This window comes from Leucopleurus acutus (assembly GCF_964270905.1).
Source record: "Leucopleurus acutus genome assembly, chromosome: 11".
Classification (NCBI taxonomy): Eukaryota; Metazoa; Chordata; class Mammalia; order Artiodactyla; family Delphinidae; genus Leucopleurus; species Leucopleurus acutus.
The window spans coordinates 97,194,685-97,211,012 of record NC_139152.1 but is presented as its reverse complement, the minus strand read 5'-3'; positions in this window follow the sequence as shown (position 1 = coordinate 97,211,012).

Here is a 16,328-nt window from a genome sequence, read left to right as displayed (position 1 = left end):
GCACAGCCCGACCACCTTCCCCGCTGCTCCCCGTCTTCTCGCCCTCCGTGTCCACTGTCCTGAGGGGAGCGGACGCTGCTCTGGCCGGCCCTTGGTCAGCTGTGCAGCTCCTAACTGGTCCACCCTCCAGGCTGTATTTCCTCAAGTACTGATGAGCCACTGTCACCCAAGGCACAGCCGGAGCTGAGCTAAACTCCAGACGGAGCGGGTCTCCACCCCATCAATCTGCCCATGGCCACTCTGCTGGGGAGGAGAGGGCGGGCCTGTGGGCTGGGCGGTGGGAGGTTCCGGGCTCCCGGTGTGGGAGTGTCTCAAACCACAGATCTACCTGTTGGGGCTGACTCCTTGCTCCCTGTCCAGGAACTTGCAGGGTAACCAGGACCTGGCAATCTTCCATTCTCAGGCTCCCAGCCTGGCTACCCATTGCCTGAGGGATAAAATCCACACTGCTCACCTCAGCCCCCAGGCCCTGCCCCTCCGGACCCCATTGCCACCCGGTGCCGCATTGTCATGTTCCAGCCATGCAGGCCACCGCTTCCTCCTGCAGGCCACACTCCTTCCCACCCCAGGACCTTGCCCATGCTGTTCAGTCTGCCTAGGATGTTGTCTTCACGCTCTGTCTGCTAACGCCCTGTTGTTAAGGTCTGGCTGAAACACCACTTCCTCAGAGCTCCCACCTACACCAGGCTGGATTTCTGTTATTGTCAGTGGTCTCATAGCACCACTTACCTCTCCAGCTGAACCCTCCAGGCAGCTGGAATCAATGAATTATTTATGAGAATCCCTGTTACTGTCTTGTCTTCCTCCACTGGAACATCAGCTCTGTGGCCCTAGGACCACATTCGTCTTGTTTTCCGAAGTATCCCCAGTACCTGGCACGTAGTAAGCCCTCAGCAAATGTTTCGTGAATGAATATCAGGTGACTGCCATAGCCCTACTTAAAAAATTTGTTTCCTATGGCCGCTAGGATAAAGTCCACACTCCTCAGTGTGGCATTTGAGGCCTGTGGGCTCCAACTGAAGCAGTTCTCTCTGCCTGGAGTTTTCTCCTTGTCTGTGCCCTTCTTGGAAAACTCCTATGCATCCTTCAAAACCTCAATAGGTACTGTTTTTTCTGTGAAGCCTTCCTGGCTGCTCCAGGCAGAGTTGTTCTGCCCTTTGATCCAGCAGCAGCTGGGCACAGGTCTTGTGCAGGGCACTGGGGAGACAGGGCTGGGAGGGATGGAGATTAGGATCAGTGAGGAGTTAGCTCTATGGACTGCAGCCTCAGAGCATCCTGATGGTGATAAAAGCCAGGCACTATTCCAAGCAATTGTCTTATGCTTTTCTTATTTCATCTTCACCACCACACTGTGAGGTGCCAGTATTACCCCATTTTACAGATGAGGACAGCAAGGCTCAGAGAGGTGACAGAACTTGCAGCTAATTCATGAAAAGTTGGACTTGAACTCAAAGCTGCATTCCTTGTCACTTGCTGCTCTGCTTCCACTGAGGGGAATGTGAAGGGCTGTAAGAATGTAGAGGAGCCCCCTCCTCCCGTGTCTGTGGGCCAGGGCCACAGAAGGTTTCACAGAGGAAAAACTGTCTATGGTGAGCGTAGAAGGAAGAGCACACGTTCTTCCAGGCAAAGAGGGTACTGCGGGCAAAGGTGTAGAGGGACGGGTAGGGTTAGGGTTGTACCGGAGGTGTAGGGGTGGGAACTCCTGAACGTGGGGAGGCCCGGGAGCCTGGGGGCTGCTGGGAGCAGGGAGAAGGGGAATGATAAGGATGGAGGCTGGGGAAGTGGGCAGGCCAGAGCAGGGAGGACCAGGACACGGGTGCTTGCAGAGGGCCTGGGTGATGGATCGGAGCTCCTGGCATGTGGTCTGTTGCTGTGGTCCTGGCATGTGGCCACTGTGGGCTCTGGTTTCTGGCAGCTTCCAGGCTCACAGTCCTTTGTTTCTGCTTGTCCGGCCTCTACCCTGTTCCCTCCAGGCTGACAGGGCAGGTGGGGGCCCCTGGGGATTGTTTGCTGTCTATACATCCTTGAGAGAGAACGGGAGAAGGAGCCAGTGGCTGTCACGCAGCATCTGCTGGGCCCCACTTCACCTGTCTTCTCATTTACGTGATGGTCACGTGCTGCCTGCTCCCCCCAGTCCAGTCTTGGGCCGCCTCTCTGAGGTCCATGGTCCATGCTTCTGACATGGCCTCCCACGCCAGTGGTCTGGGCCACCTGGCCTCTCCAGTGTGTCCTGTCACTCCTCTACCCAGGCTGCAGGCACCAGTGTCCACCCTGGGTACAAGTGGGCAGCCCCAGCCCATTTCATCCTCACCTCTGCCCAGCAAGGCAGGTGTTACCGTCCCCATTTTCACAGAGCTGGAAACTGAGGCTCAGAGAGGTTAAGTAACAGTGTGTGATCACCCAGCCAGTGAGGTGGAGCCAGGATTTGGACCCAGGTCTGACTGACTTCACGGTCCTGCTTCTTCCCGAGTGGCCCTGCCCTGCCCAGGGGAGCCCTCCCCCAGCCCCACCTCATCTCTGCTCACCCAAATCCAACCATCCTTCAAGGCCTTGCTTGGAAGGACCAGACTCAGTTCTGGCCTGTGGCTGGGGTTCAGTGTTCTTCCCTCCATTCTCTCCTTCATTCATTCCTGGATGCTATGTGCCCGCCCTCCACTTCAGGCACCCTCTGGGCACTGGGGGTCCTATATAGAGGTCAAAGCCCAGACTCTGTGGTTAGATTTCATGGCTTCGTTGTGGGACCTCTAATAAACCACCCCTCTGAACATCAGTTTCTTCATCTGTGAAATGGGGGTGACATTAGTGCTCACCCCCTAGGTTGTTGGTAGGATTGAGTCTCTGTGTGTAAAGTGCTGAGAACAGTACCTGGCACATAGCGGGCCCTCTGTCCATGTTACATGTTGCTATCTCCAATCCCAGTTTTCATGGGCCCCCTCCTCCAGGAAGCATCCCTATATCCTCCAGGTTGGTGAGCACCTCCCTCCTTTGAGCTCTGGCTCACTCGCTTCCTGTCCCAGTTGAGATGAGATCTGAGGGTCAGGTGGGTCCCCTGCTTGACTGTAGGCACCTTGGGGGCTGGGGCTGCCCGCACCATAGCCCCCTCACCCCACCCCAGCTACCAGACCAGGGTTCTGCACATAATAGACACTTAATACATGTTTACGGAATTGAATTAACGATAAAACGAGATAATGGCCTGGAAGGAGCCTGAGTTGTTAGGAGGGAATACACAGCATAAAAACCAGGCATATTTTTTTAAGCAGATTAATCTGGTCTTAACTCATTCTAATAGCCTGCACCCCTATTGGCCAAGGCCATTATAATAATATACGGCCAGGGCCGTGGAGCTGGGAGATAGTGCCTCAAAGTTTGCCTTCTGAAGGGTATCACAGCAGGCTGCCTCCTGGCTCTCAGAGCTAGAGCCCAGGGAGGCTGAGTGACTTGCCTGGAGTCACACGGTTGGAGAGGGGAGGATGAGAGGAGACTCAGGCTCAGAGAGGTCGTGGGGCTTACCCTAGGATGCACAGCCAACGAGGATGAGCTGGCAGAGGAGGCCTGGTCTTCCTCTGGGGTGGTTGCATTCTGCTGTGTTTGATGCTTGGTGCCAGGAGTGGAGCTCCCAGGTTCTTATGTCAGGGGGCTCTTCACCCATGTGAACCATCATCCTCACAGTTAGGAAGTCAAGTTTAGTGCCTCCAAATGCATAAACCCTAGAGGAGGGGAGATGAAGCTCGTATCAGTCATTCACACCTTAGTCTGAATTCATATGCTGATGAGGGCTGAGATCTGAGGGAGATCTGTGGGCTGTTGGAAGGGAGAAAAGGTCTGACTCCTGTCAGATTAGGTGGGGCAGTGGGACCTAGACCAGTGGCTCTGAAGTCATCCTTCTGAGTTGTCCACTGCCCTAGCCCTGGATACAGAAAGCAGGCCAGGATCAGGGAACTTGGCTTGATTATGGAAGGAGAAGGTTGGGGTGGTGACAAGGCAGGGAGGGAGGATGGCCGTGATTTGACAATTCCGTGCCCCTCGTCAGATGCAAGTCGTGGCTACTGCAGTGGGTGTCCTGTCCAACTGTCCTCCCTCAGCTCATCTCAGGAGCTGCCCTCTGCTGTCAGCAGAGTCCCACTGTTGCCACCAAATGGCTTGGGTTGGCACCCAGCCCTGGCTCTCCCTCGTCCTCAGCCTCGGACAAGTGTTGGTCTCTGAGCTTCCGTTTCCTGGTCTGTGAAATGGCCACAGTGGGTTCATCCCAGTGGCATTACGGACTCAGTAGGTAGAGACACCCAGCACAGCCCCAGGCATGGGTGAAGCCCCATCAGCGCCATTTCCCTGATTCTCCCACTGGCCTACGAAGAACCCAGCACCCGGGGGTGGAGAGGGGGGTGTACTTTTAATCCATGGGGCTCCATGGGTCACAACGGAGGCCCACCGACTGCCTGTTGGTAAAGGGGGCAAGGAAGTTTCTCTCAGCTGGAGGTTTCCTCAGTTCGGAGGTTCCCAGGGGGTGCTGTATAAGCTTGGGGTCCCCTAGCAATCCACCCCCCATTGCTTCCCACCTGCCTTCTAGCAGGCAGACAAGGTCCTCAGCTGCTGGCCCAGCCGGGCAGGGCGGCTGCTGCTTTAATCAGCCATTGCGCCACTTTCCTTGGAAGGAGAAATTGCAGGTGGCAACTCGTAATTTCCCAGGCTTCTCCCTTTCATTAATTTCTCCCTGCAAAATGGAGGCTTTCCGCTGAGCCGGGGAATTGGCGGCCGTGCGCAGCATCTCCTGGCCAGCCGAGCTCTCTCCTCGAGGCGGGTGGGGGTGGCTGTAGGGGCCGCAGCAGCCACTGTGTTCACGTTGTTCGCTCTGCCGCCTCGCAGAGGCCAGAGGTTGGTCCCACGTTCAGGTTGTCTTGCCGCGAGCCCCACTAGGTCTGGAAAATCGCTTGGGTCGCCCTGCACTTGCTGCTCCATCGCCAGCGGGGAAGGGGGGTGGAGGCCGGGATCTGAGGGGTCTGAGTGGACCGTGAGGGGGCAGAGGCCCCTGAGCCCCCAGGGGCACCCCTGCCTCTGCGTTTGATTTCTGATGGGATGAGTGTGGGGCAGCCAGTGCCTCGAGCATCCCTCCTGAGAGGCTCTTCCTGCCTTCCAGCATTTGAGCGCCTCTGAGGGCCAGGCCCCATGTGGGGTGGACGTGGGGAGGCAGATGAAGGGCAGACATCACCTGGTCCTCAGAGAGCTCCGGCCATGGGGAGGCAGATGACATGCCAGCGATGACACCTGGCCAAGGGTCATTGTCAGACCAAAGGGATGAAGACCAGAGAATGGGGAGGCCAGGGTCTGGAAGGATGGATGGGAGGGGCGCGGGGACAGGACAGAGATTCCCCAGCTCTGGGACAACATGTGCCGAGGAACTGGGCTTCGTCCATCCTTTCATCCCACAGATGTCAGTTAAACAGCTGCTGGGGAAATAATGACATGGACTTGAGGGCAAGCCAGGTGTCCATCCCGGGCAAGGAGTTTGGTCTCTCCTGGGAGCTGGGGGAGGCTTGGTTTGATGTACAGTGTAGAGAGACTGATGGGATGGCCAGTGTGGAGAGTGTCTGGGAGGGGGACATAGGAAGACCAGGGAGAATGCTGTGGGTTGAGGGGGTGGGGTGCCCCAGGTAGATGACAGTGCTGTTTCTTTCTTTCTTCTTTTTTTTTTTTTAATAAATCTACTCATTTGTTTATTTATTTTTGGCTGTGTTGGGTCTTTGTTGCTGCGCGCGGGCTTTCTCTAGTTGCAGCGAGCGGGGGCTACTCTTCGTTGCGGTGCGTGGACTTCTCATTGCGGTGGCTTCTCTTGTTGTGGAGCACGGGCTCTAGGCGCGTGGGCTCAGTAGTTGTGGCTCGCGGGCTCTAGAGCGCAGGCTCCGTAGTTGTGGCGCACGGGCTTAGTTGCTCCGCGGCATGTGGGATCTTCCCGGACCAGGGCTCAAACACGTGTCCCCTGCATTGGCAGGCGGATTCTTAACCACTGCACCACCAGGGAAGTCCTGACAGTGCCATTTCTTGAGAAGGAGGCAGGGAGATACAGGGGAGGGAGGAGGGGTGTGGTCCTCATCAGGAGGAAGGGGTCAGCCACTACCTAGTATGAATTAGGGAATTGGCCGAGCTCATTAACTAAAACTCACCCACAGCCTTAGGGCCCAGGAGACAGCGCTGGAGGAGCAGGGCTGATATTTGCTCTGGTTGTGTTTTAGGACCCAGAGGGTGTGCAGTAAAGGTCCTGCTGTCTCTCCCTCCCTACTGGGCGACCAGGGAAAGGGTTTATTGTGTGCCCAGAGCTCCCCAGGGGCTGTGCCTCATCTGTAGGTCTCTGGGCCTCTCTGAACTTATTTCCTTGGTTTGGAAAGGGCACAAGCCATGGAGACAAACCCTAGGGCATGGGGCCGCTGGTAGAAGCTATACAGGTTAGCTGGAGACTCCGGGGACTCGGCCTGGAAGAGGGTCCAGTGCCTGCCCCCACTGTATAGGACATGGTGTCAGCTTCTCTGGGGAGACTGACACCTGGTTCACATCCCACCAAGACCACCCTGAAGCGAGGGTGTTCCTCAGTGGAAATCTTGTGCCTCGCTATGGAAGGATGGACACTGGGCAGCCCCAATGTGCAGCTGCTTGCCACCCTGGGCAAGTCACCCAAGTCCTGTGCCTCAGTTTCCCCAGCTGTGAGATGCTTCTGCCCACCTCACAGTCTTGCTATGACACTGAAATGTTCATCCAAGTGCCTACCTGGCATAGGCCTGGGCCGCAGCCAGCCTGAGCTGTGATGTGCTGATTACAGTAGATACGGGTTGATCTGTAGCTGTCCCTCGCCCCCAGCGCTTGCAGTGGGGCCAGGGGAGATCTCAGAGGGCATCATGGACATAAAGGCAACCAGCTTTGTGAGCCAAGGGGGCGGTGAGAAGGGAGGGCTCGGGGGAGCACTGTGGGTGGTGCTGGCCAGGTAGGCACCCAGGACCCAGGGTGAGATGTGACCCTCCCCCCGCCACAAAGTCCAGGGCTCTCTCCCCGCCAAGCTCCTGAGCCAGCCACCCCAGCACCCACCTGGAAGCCTGCTGCCACCTGCCCCTGCCCAGCCTCCCCAGTTCTGGAGGCATCACGGCGTTGGACTCTACCTGCCTCTCCCCCAGCCTGTGTTCTGGTTACGGAATTCCTGGGCGGGAATCTAGCACAGCTTTGATCTTTTCCGAGGGAGGGAGGAATGGGCAGCTGAGGCCAGCGGGAGCTGACTGTATATTTTCTTCCGTAATGGGGTATTAAGTAGACAATCCAGATGGGGATCTTGGGCAGGAGGGGGTGGCTGCAGCCTGCTTTTTATCAGCCTGAAATATGGCCCCATCTCTGCCAAACCTCAAAGGACGCTACCTTGGGGCTGGCCGGGAACCAGCTTTGATGTTCTAGCGGCAGGGGGACTGGGCAGATCTTCCTTGGCACAGAGGGGGCTGGGGCCTTGGTCCCCGTTGGGCTGGAATGTGGCCCCTGAGGGAGAGGGGCCCCCTCTTCACATTCTTCTCCCTTCCTTCCCTCCCCCTCTGCTTCCCCTTTGTCCTTTCCCCCGCCCCCCTCCCCCCTTTTCCCTTCTCTTGCCTCTCCCTCCCCCTCTGCTTTCCCTCACGCCCTCCTCCCCCTCCTCTTCCTCCTCCTTTGGCCTGAGCCAGTTCGGAGCTGTGCACACCTCCCATCCACAGGCCAACCCCCTGGCATCCGTGAGGGTCCCCTCAGTGACTTTGTGGAAATGGCACAGGCCTCGGAGACCAGCCAGGGTGCGAGTCCCGCTTCCTCCCTCACCAGGAGGCTGATAAGGGGAGAAGGTGGTTAAAGGTGTAGACTGGGGCCACACAACCTGGGATTGAATCCCAGTGCCCTTGCTTGTCAGGCAAGTAAGTTACCTAAATTCTCTGTGCATCCAGGTCCCCGTCTGGAAAATGGGGACACAGTAATAGCTGCCTAAGGGGTTGTGGTGAAAGTAACGTGAGTCAAAATGCAAGGTGCTCGGGTCTCTGCTGTGTGTTGGCTGTAAGTCACTGCTTCACTGTGACTGAGGGGAGTAGCTGGACCTCTCTGGGCCTCAGTTTCCTCCTCTGTACAATGGTATGAATAACATACTCCCCACCCACTCCCTCATAGGATGGGGTGGTGAGGAGAAAAAGGATCATGTGTTCCAGGACTTAGCACATGGGGGTTTCCATGAATAATTCACCCCAGTGTTTAGGAACCTCCTACTGTGTGCAGGGCTGGAGGCTGCGGTTAAGCCAGGTGGGGCCTCAGCGCTGGAGCAGGAGGGCTTCTACCCAGTGAAGAAGTCATTCCGGAGCTGCCAGGCAGGAGGGGGCTGTGTGCTCCGTAGGTTGAGGATGGTGGAGAGGTGCCCTGGGAGAGGCTGTCTGGGCCAGGACCACCAGCAGTGCCAATTTCTTTCCTTTTCCCTTTTCTTCCTTTCCTTCTTCACGCTCCCACCCCCAGCGTGAGACATCCAGGAATCCCACTAATGAAGGATCAGGGTACAGAGGGTTGGCACCTGGCTCTGCCTCTCATTGGCTGGTGACCTTGGTAAAGCATCCTCTCCTTGCCTTGTTTTCTTCATCTGTAAAAGGGGGGTCGTTGGTGGCTGGCAGGTGGGGTGGGAGCTCTTTGAGTACAGAGATTGGTCTCCTGAGCTCCGCCTTCCCCGGGGCTGGGCACATGTCAGCCCCCGCTCCCAGCCGTCCGCGGATTGTCCAGGATTGAGGGGAAAGCCGCCCACCCTCTGGATGCTCTCTGAGGCTTTGTCCCAGAGCAGCCCCTCTGCTGGGGCCCTTCTGCCCTGTCCTTGTCCCTTCCAGAGACCCTGACTGTGGTCTCTGCCAGCCGCAGTGCCTGTCCTAACGCTGGTGTGGGAGCCCCGCCTCAGTTTCCCCATTTGGAGAACAGGGCTCATAACACCTTGTAGTGTTGTTATTGGTGGCATCAAGGCTCCTGCTCAGTGAGGGCTACCCTCCAACTCCCCCCAAGCACTGACCCCTTTCCCCACTGTCCCCTTAGCTGCCCCTGGATGCCGGCTCCGGGGTCAGGGGCCAGTGCCATGCTAGGTCTATTGTAGGGGTTCTCTCGAGCCCCCCAGTAGCTCCTCTCCTGGGGCTCAGGTTGAGGGACCTGCAGAGGTCATCCAGCTGTCTGGGCCCGGACTTTGAGCCCGTCAGTCTGAGTCCTGCTCACACCAGCCCGTGTGGCTGCCCAGCCAAAAGGCCGTGTGCACTAGAAAGTTTTCTTAACTGGAAGTGAAGTCTGTCCGCAGGAACAGCTGCCCATCTGCTCGGGTTCTACAGATAGAAACCCCGTGATGGCCTTCAGGGGGCCAAGGCATGCGGCCAGGTCCCCTCACCCTGCAAGCATCAGCTGTCCTGCTCCCTCCCGCACTCCCCCCATTGCCTTTGGAATAAAGTCAGGAAGCTATGTCACCTCAGCCTACTGAGCCACGTCTACTACTGACACTTGGAAAAGCCCTGCTTCTTCTCATCTCTGGGTCTGTGCACCTGCCGCTCCCTCGGCCCTCTCCTTGCAGGTGGGCTTCTATGCCAGGTGGGCTCCGAGTCGCCTGCCCGCCCAGTCCAGGCCTCACCACAGCCCTCTCACCCTGCAGTGGTGTCTGTGGTGTTCACGCGGCTTCCCCCACCACCTGAGGGCCGGCACCCGTTTGACTGCCTCTCCTCCGTCTGCCTGGGGCCTGGCGCAGAGTCAGTGTGCAGTGAATACTTGTGGAAGGAACAAGTGGAGGAACGAAGGACTTCCGTGGCAGCGAGGATCTAAGCTAACCTCCCAGTGTCCTCAAGAGAGATCTCCTGAGCTCCTGAGTGTGGTTTCTGAGGCTCCCACATCCACCTCCCACCCAGCCTTACCTCTAGACGCCAACAGCCCTTTACACTCAGCCCCCCATCACCTTCTGCCTGGAGTTCTTAGTCGCCTGCCCTGGACCTTCCTTTGGAGAGACCCCCCCCGCCCCCAGTCACCACTCCACAGAGGTAGCTGCTGCCTCCTTGGAAGCCCAGCCTCTCCGTCCCAACCATAGTCCCCCGTCCTGGCCTTATTTGTGGGGTGGGAGTGGACAGCAGAATGAATAACTGAGTGAATTAATAACAATGCAGCTGAGCCTGGGGCCTTAGGGAGTGAAGGAGTTGGCCGATGGGTCAGGACGGAATGTGAGAAGTGGGCAGGGAGAGCAGGCCGAGTGGAGGCCAAGGGGCAGGTCTGGGGGAGATGAGTGGTGGGCGCATTGGGCCCCGGCTGGACGCGGACGGGGGGTGGGGTTCCGACACCATCCCCTGCCCAAGGCTTTCCCTATCAGCCACAGCCCTGTGTGCCCCTCGGGCTCCGGGACCCTCGCCTGTCTGCCTGACCTGGAGGCTCCAGCCTGACCTCGACAAGCCCCTTCTTCTCTCTGGGCCTCAGGTGTCCTCACCTGGGATACAAGTGGTTTGGAGCCCAGCAGACTGGGGTCATGAACCCCGGTCAGCACTTGCCCTATTTGGCCCACGTGGTGTTCGTTTTTTCTTTCTCTTTCTTTCTCTCTCTCTCTCCAATATTAAAAAGAGGAAGCCTTCACCTAAAAAATCCGGATTTCCGGCTTCTCTGGATAACTGGGCTGGCCCTGCCACCGGCCTCCCACCAGCGGGCTCGGCGTCGCTGGGTGGCCCTGGCCCTCGGCCACCTGCCCAGCGGCTGACCAGAGGCCCCTTCTGCCCCGACAGCCTCCTTGGAGGGAAAGGTTTCAAAACCTGCTTTGAGACAAAGCTCTCGGACTGCACCCCCCACCCCCCAATATTCCAGGCAATCTGCCTCGTTTTAAAATTCCTTCAGCAGCCCCAGGCCCAGCGGCTTCTCCCAGCGAAGGAACGAGAGGAACGAGGCCGAGCACGTGACTGAGCTCTGCGGCTGGGAAGGCTTTGATGTTGCGGGATTTCAGACGCCCCTCCTCCCTCCCCCTCCCCCCTCCCCGGCCCTCCCCTCCTTCTCCTGGCCCCTTCCCCTCCTTCCCCTCCTTTCTCTCCTCCCCTCCCCCTTCACTTTTCCCTCCTACCCCTTTCTCTCCTCTCCCCTCCCCCCTCCTCCCCTACTTCCTCCCCGCCTTTCTCTACTCCCCTTCCTCCCTTCCTCTCCCTCCTCCCCGTTCCCCTCCACTTCCTCTCCTCTACGTTCTCTCTTCCCCACTCCTCCCCCTCCAGGTGCCTGCTAATTGCTTTCCTTTCCTGACATTACAGACCTGGCCAGTCACCCCAGAGGTTGAAGTTTTGGGGAGGGGGCTGCCTTGCCGGGGAGAGGCGCAGCGGGGTTGGAGAGTTGCTGGCTGGGGAAAGGGAGAAGAACCCCTGACCAATGAGGGTAGTGTCCACTGTGGAGGAGTGACCCCCCTCGTCCTGTGCCCCAGTCCTACCTGTCCCTGAGTGACCCACCACTGCCAGCATCTTTTATTCACGAGGTCTTGAGGCCAAGATTGCCCAGTTCAGGGCTGCAGCCTTTTTGTCCTGGCGGGAAACTGGGGCCTGGGGCCTTGGAGGCCCCCTGTCAGGACGGAGGGGAGAGGGGAGAGAGTGGACTGGCAGGGAGTGATTTGGGCGGGGGGGAAATAAGCAATATAGGAGTGCGCAGTGCAGAGAGCAGACGGGGTGCAGGTGGGAGGCGGGTGTGAGAGGCAATCAGGGAAGGCTGTGAATGCCCAGAGGGGGCTGGAGGGAGGGGAGGGGCAGAGCTGGGAAGGAGCCCTCCCCCTTCCTGCCTGCCCTCTCCTGCCCAGTGGATGCTCTCTGGGATCCCCAGTTGGTTGCCATCTGCCCACCACCCCTTCCTGTCTCCCCAAGCCTTCTAAAGGCTGACTCCCCAGGGCCCATATCCAGATTTGTCTGGTGGCCTCATAGAGCCCCCTCCATTTTTCTCCCCGTCCCCAGAGGGCAGGGGTGGCTGTGATTCCCCCCCACCCCAACCCGGGTTATTCACTGCCCAGTGCACTGGGCCGCGGTCACAGGCTGAGGACGCAGGAGCGGGGGCCTCCTCTAGGCCGACTGGCAACTGGGATGAAGTCCAGGGTGCTGGGCTAGCTGCTTCCAGACTGGCCTGAGGAGGGTGATCTGTGGGGGGGGAGGGACATCCACCAGCCGGCCCCCAGGCTTTGGTCTGTCCCTGCTCCACTTTCTGTGGTTAAATTTGTCCTCCTGGCAGGCGAGTCCGTTAAAGGCAAGTGCAGAGACGAAGCAATTAGGGCAAAACTGTAATTGTGCCAGCAGGCCGGTAGGCCTACTGTGTGCCCAGTGCGTCCCAGGGGCAGTGAGGGGGTCGTGTGTCCTGCTCCACCGCGGCACAGTTGAGGAGCCCAGGCTCAGAGAGGTGCCAAGACTTGCACAGTCACACAGCCGAGCCGGAGACCAGACCCTCGTCTGCCATCCCCACCCCCACCCCGGATCAGGGTGCCTTCTGCTGCCCGGGTGTCTGGCAGGAGGGCACAGAGCAGGCTTCTGTGATGCCACTGGGACTTTGGGCATTTCTCACCAGCTCTCCCATTGTGGAGTCACCAGGAGTGCTCCTGGCATCTGCCGGGTTTCCCTCCTCGAAACCTCAGTCAGTGACGCTGGGGCTGGCTCCTGCCTCTGGGTCCCACTGGGTGCCCCCGGCCACAGTCAGCTTGTCAGGCTGACTGCCCGTGTGCCGATCCTTACCTACCCTCTCTCCAGAGGACCTCTGCCCACCCGGAGGGTCATCCTTCGCAGTCCTTCCTCTGCTCCCCTCAGCCTCTCGGAGGAGTTGCTCTGGGAGCTGAGCAGTGGCTCTGAGCGGAAGGGCGTGGCCCTCCCTGGGTTAGGGTATCTGGTGATAGGTGTGCCAGGTTTGCACCCTGATTAGCTGTGTGGCCTAGGGTAAGGCACTGTCTCTCTCTGGGCATGTGGGAAACGGGGACGATGGCAATATCGTCTTTCCCATGGGCTTGTTTTGAATTGAACGAGAAGAGAGACGGTAAAAAAAAAAAAAAAAGCCCCCAGCACTTTGTACAGATGTGAGCAGCTGGGCTGAGTGGTTGCCTTTGCACCCTCAGTGCCCAGCCCTGAACCTGGCACACACTCACCACTGACTGCTCTGTGCCCTTTCTATGAGACCTTGAACTAGGAATGGTGGGCCCTACTTGATGGTCCCCAGCTGCTGGGGGGACAGAGGATCTGGGCCGAGAGACCAGAGAGATCACACAAGATGTGTCTGCACATGTTTGTCTAAATCCGTTAGCCTGTTATCCTCTGGCCACTTTTTCCCGAGTTTACCCTCTTGGGGTGGGGAGAGGCTGATCCTCAGGGCCCTGGCTTGGTGGACTTCCACCGTTGGCCCTGGGAACTGCCCCTCCCCAGCGCCCATTCCCTCTAGCCAGCCGTGGCCGTGGAGGGTGCCCTGGAGGCTGGGAGGGGGAGGTGGAGGCAGGTTGTCAGAGACTCCGATGAGATGGGTTTCCTCATCCCGGGGCTCACTCCTCCTCGTTTTGCTGCTCGATGGACATGACCATCCCCCAGGCTGTACTTAGGGAACACATCCTCTGCCCAGTCCTGATTTTCTGTCTTCAGCCCCTGGTCAGCTGTACAGAGTGGTCCCCTCTCTGATGGTGCCCATTTCACAGATGGGTGGCTTCCTTGCCAAAGGTCACCCAGCTGGACAGTCCAGTGTGGGCATCTAGGCCTGCCTGAGCCAGTGGAGTGGAGGGGTTGGGGCACGGGTTCTGGAGCCTGAGTTTAAATTCCGAGTACACCCCCAGCTTGCTGTGTGGTTCTGGGTGAGTTGCTGCACCTCTCTGAGTTCAGTTGCCACGTCGGCGGAGGGGATAATAATAGCATCTCCCTTTGGGAGGAGTCAGTGCAGTCACACATAAAACACCTGGCACAGAGTAAGTGCTTGCTAAATGTCAGCTGTAGTTGTTGCTGTTTTTATTATTATTTGACTTGAAAATTCCCTCTGCTCCACGTGCTACTTCCACAATAGTGAAAAGCTGAGCTGAGTAAATGCAAACGAGTCCTCTTGGGTCCCCACCCGGCGACATTACGTCCCGAGCCCTGCTTGGGGCTGGCAGCCACAGGGGCCCCTTGTAGCTGTAGCAGTGAGAAGCTTGGCCCTGTCCCGGTAGCCTGGCCAGGGCCCCGTTCAGGGGCGGGGGTCTCGGCCCTGCCTGGCCTGCCTCCTGGCTGACAGCTCGGGTACTGTGAGCTGGCTGCCAGCCAAGCTGCCTCCTCTCCCGGCTGGCTGGCGGCCCGGGCCTGATGCCAGGGGGCCGGCTGGTGGGCAGCAGCTCGAACGCCGCAGGGCTGTGATCCCAGCCAGGAGGCTCCAGGCAGGGCTGGGTGTTGGGGCCTCCAGCCACTGCACACAGCCCTTGGGAGCCAGGCACAGCTGCGGCGGCTCTCAGCACCGCCCCCGAAGTTGGTGCCTCCGAAGAGCTGAGAAGAGCCGATTCACAGAAGCAGCAGCGAAAAGAGCACAGCCGGGCAATGGGTTCACAGAACAGCGGCAAGCCTCTCTGGCAACCTCCGTTTCCTCATCTAGAAAAAGGAGCCAGTTGCACCTCCATGGCCTGTCTCACAGGGTCAGTCAGCTGACAAGCACTCACCGATGCGCACACGTCTAGGGCTTGTGCCGGGGCCAAAGGATGCAGCATCCAGTTAGCTGAGGCCTGGCGGGGAGAGGATGGGCTGATGGTGATGGTGACGATGGTTCTAGGCAACACCACGCACTCACCAGGCACTTACCTCTACAAATAGAGGACTTACCCCTTTTATAGATGAGGGAACAGATTCAGAGATGTTCATACAGCTAATAAGTGACCGAAGCGGGATTTGAACCCCAGCCAGAGGGCTTCAGAGTCACCCTCTCAAGGATGCCTAGGGTCTGAGTGTGGAGGGAGGCCTGTACCGTGTGGGGAGCTGGTCACTCTGCCTGGGTCACGGGAAGGCTGCCCAGAGGAGGGGATAGACGTGGGGCTGGGGCCGGAGGCTGCACAACATTTCTTTCGGCAGGTGCTCAGGGCCTTTGACAGAGAAGGACGAGGTAGGGAGTTCAAGGAAGGTTTATCCGAGACAGGGACCTTTGGGCTGTGACCTGAATGACATGAGGCAGTTGTGTAAAAATGTAAGGGGGGACCGTCCCAGGGAGAGGGAACAGTGAGGTGGGAACAGGCTCGGCAAGTCGGAAGGCGTAGAAGGAAGGCCCCTGGCTTGGGAGTGTGGAGTGGGCAGGAGCCGCAGAGGGCGGGGCAGGGCGGGCTTTGGGGTTGTGCTGGGACAGAGGCAGCCATGCAAGTCCCTTCAGGTGTTATTATCAGAGAGGGAGTGCTCAGGCCGGGGGTGGGAGGCTTGGCTTGGGTACTAGGCTGTGCCACACCCTCGCCTTTCCCTCTCTCCATCGTCTCCCTCGGTGGCAGCGGGGGTTCCTCGTGGGGGTCCCTGAGCCCCCTTGCCCCGTAACTGGTGATGTTCTTCTCCCGCCTTTAGGTCCTGCATGGGTCCCCCTGGGCAGCCTCTAGCCAGCCAGCTCCTGGCTTTGCTGTGCCCATGGCCCAGCCCATCTTACTGCACAGAAGCCACTGCGCACCGTTAGACCTTTCCTGAGGATCATCCCTGTGCCCCCAGACCCTCCAGCCACTCCCCTGGCTTGTGTTTCCTTCTGCAGGCCGCCAGACACTCTGCCTGTCACCAAGTATAGCTGGACAGTCCGGGCTTGGCTGTGTGACCTTGTGGTTGGCTGTGAGGCTTAAGCGAGATAATCTTCGTCAGGTCCCTGCCAGGAAACTAGCCTTGCCTCCGTCAGTGGCCGCTGTTGCAGAGAGATGAATCCTAAATCCTTGTGGCCGCCAGACCCAGCACCCTGGACAGCTGCCCTCTCCCTGGGTTGGAAGGGAAGCTGCTTCCCTGCCTCCGCCTCTCCGACCTCCATCAGCCTCCCCTGGCCTCCCTCCCGCTCCCGGAGTCTTTAGTCTTCGGCACAGTCTGGTAATTAAAAACCTTCAAGGGGGACTTTATTGAGTTAGCATTAGTTATTTTGTCAGGCTGGGAGAGCGAGAGAATTATCTGCCCTCCGGGAGAGGGGGCTGGGGCGGGGGCCGTGGGCTGAGATTGGCAGGTGCCTGCCTGTGCCGTGAGCACAGTGCATGTGCTCCCTTAATGCGCTGCACTGCAGGCTCTGCGTGCAGGAGGCTAGCAGGGGTGATTCCCCACCAGGAGGCTCATCCTGCGGGGATGTTCCCACTTCCCAGCCCCTTCCTCACTTCCACGCTAGAGCTGATATGCTCCTGGCTTTCAGAACAAGCC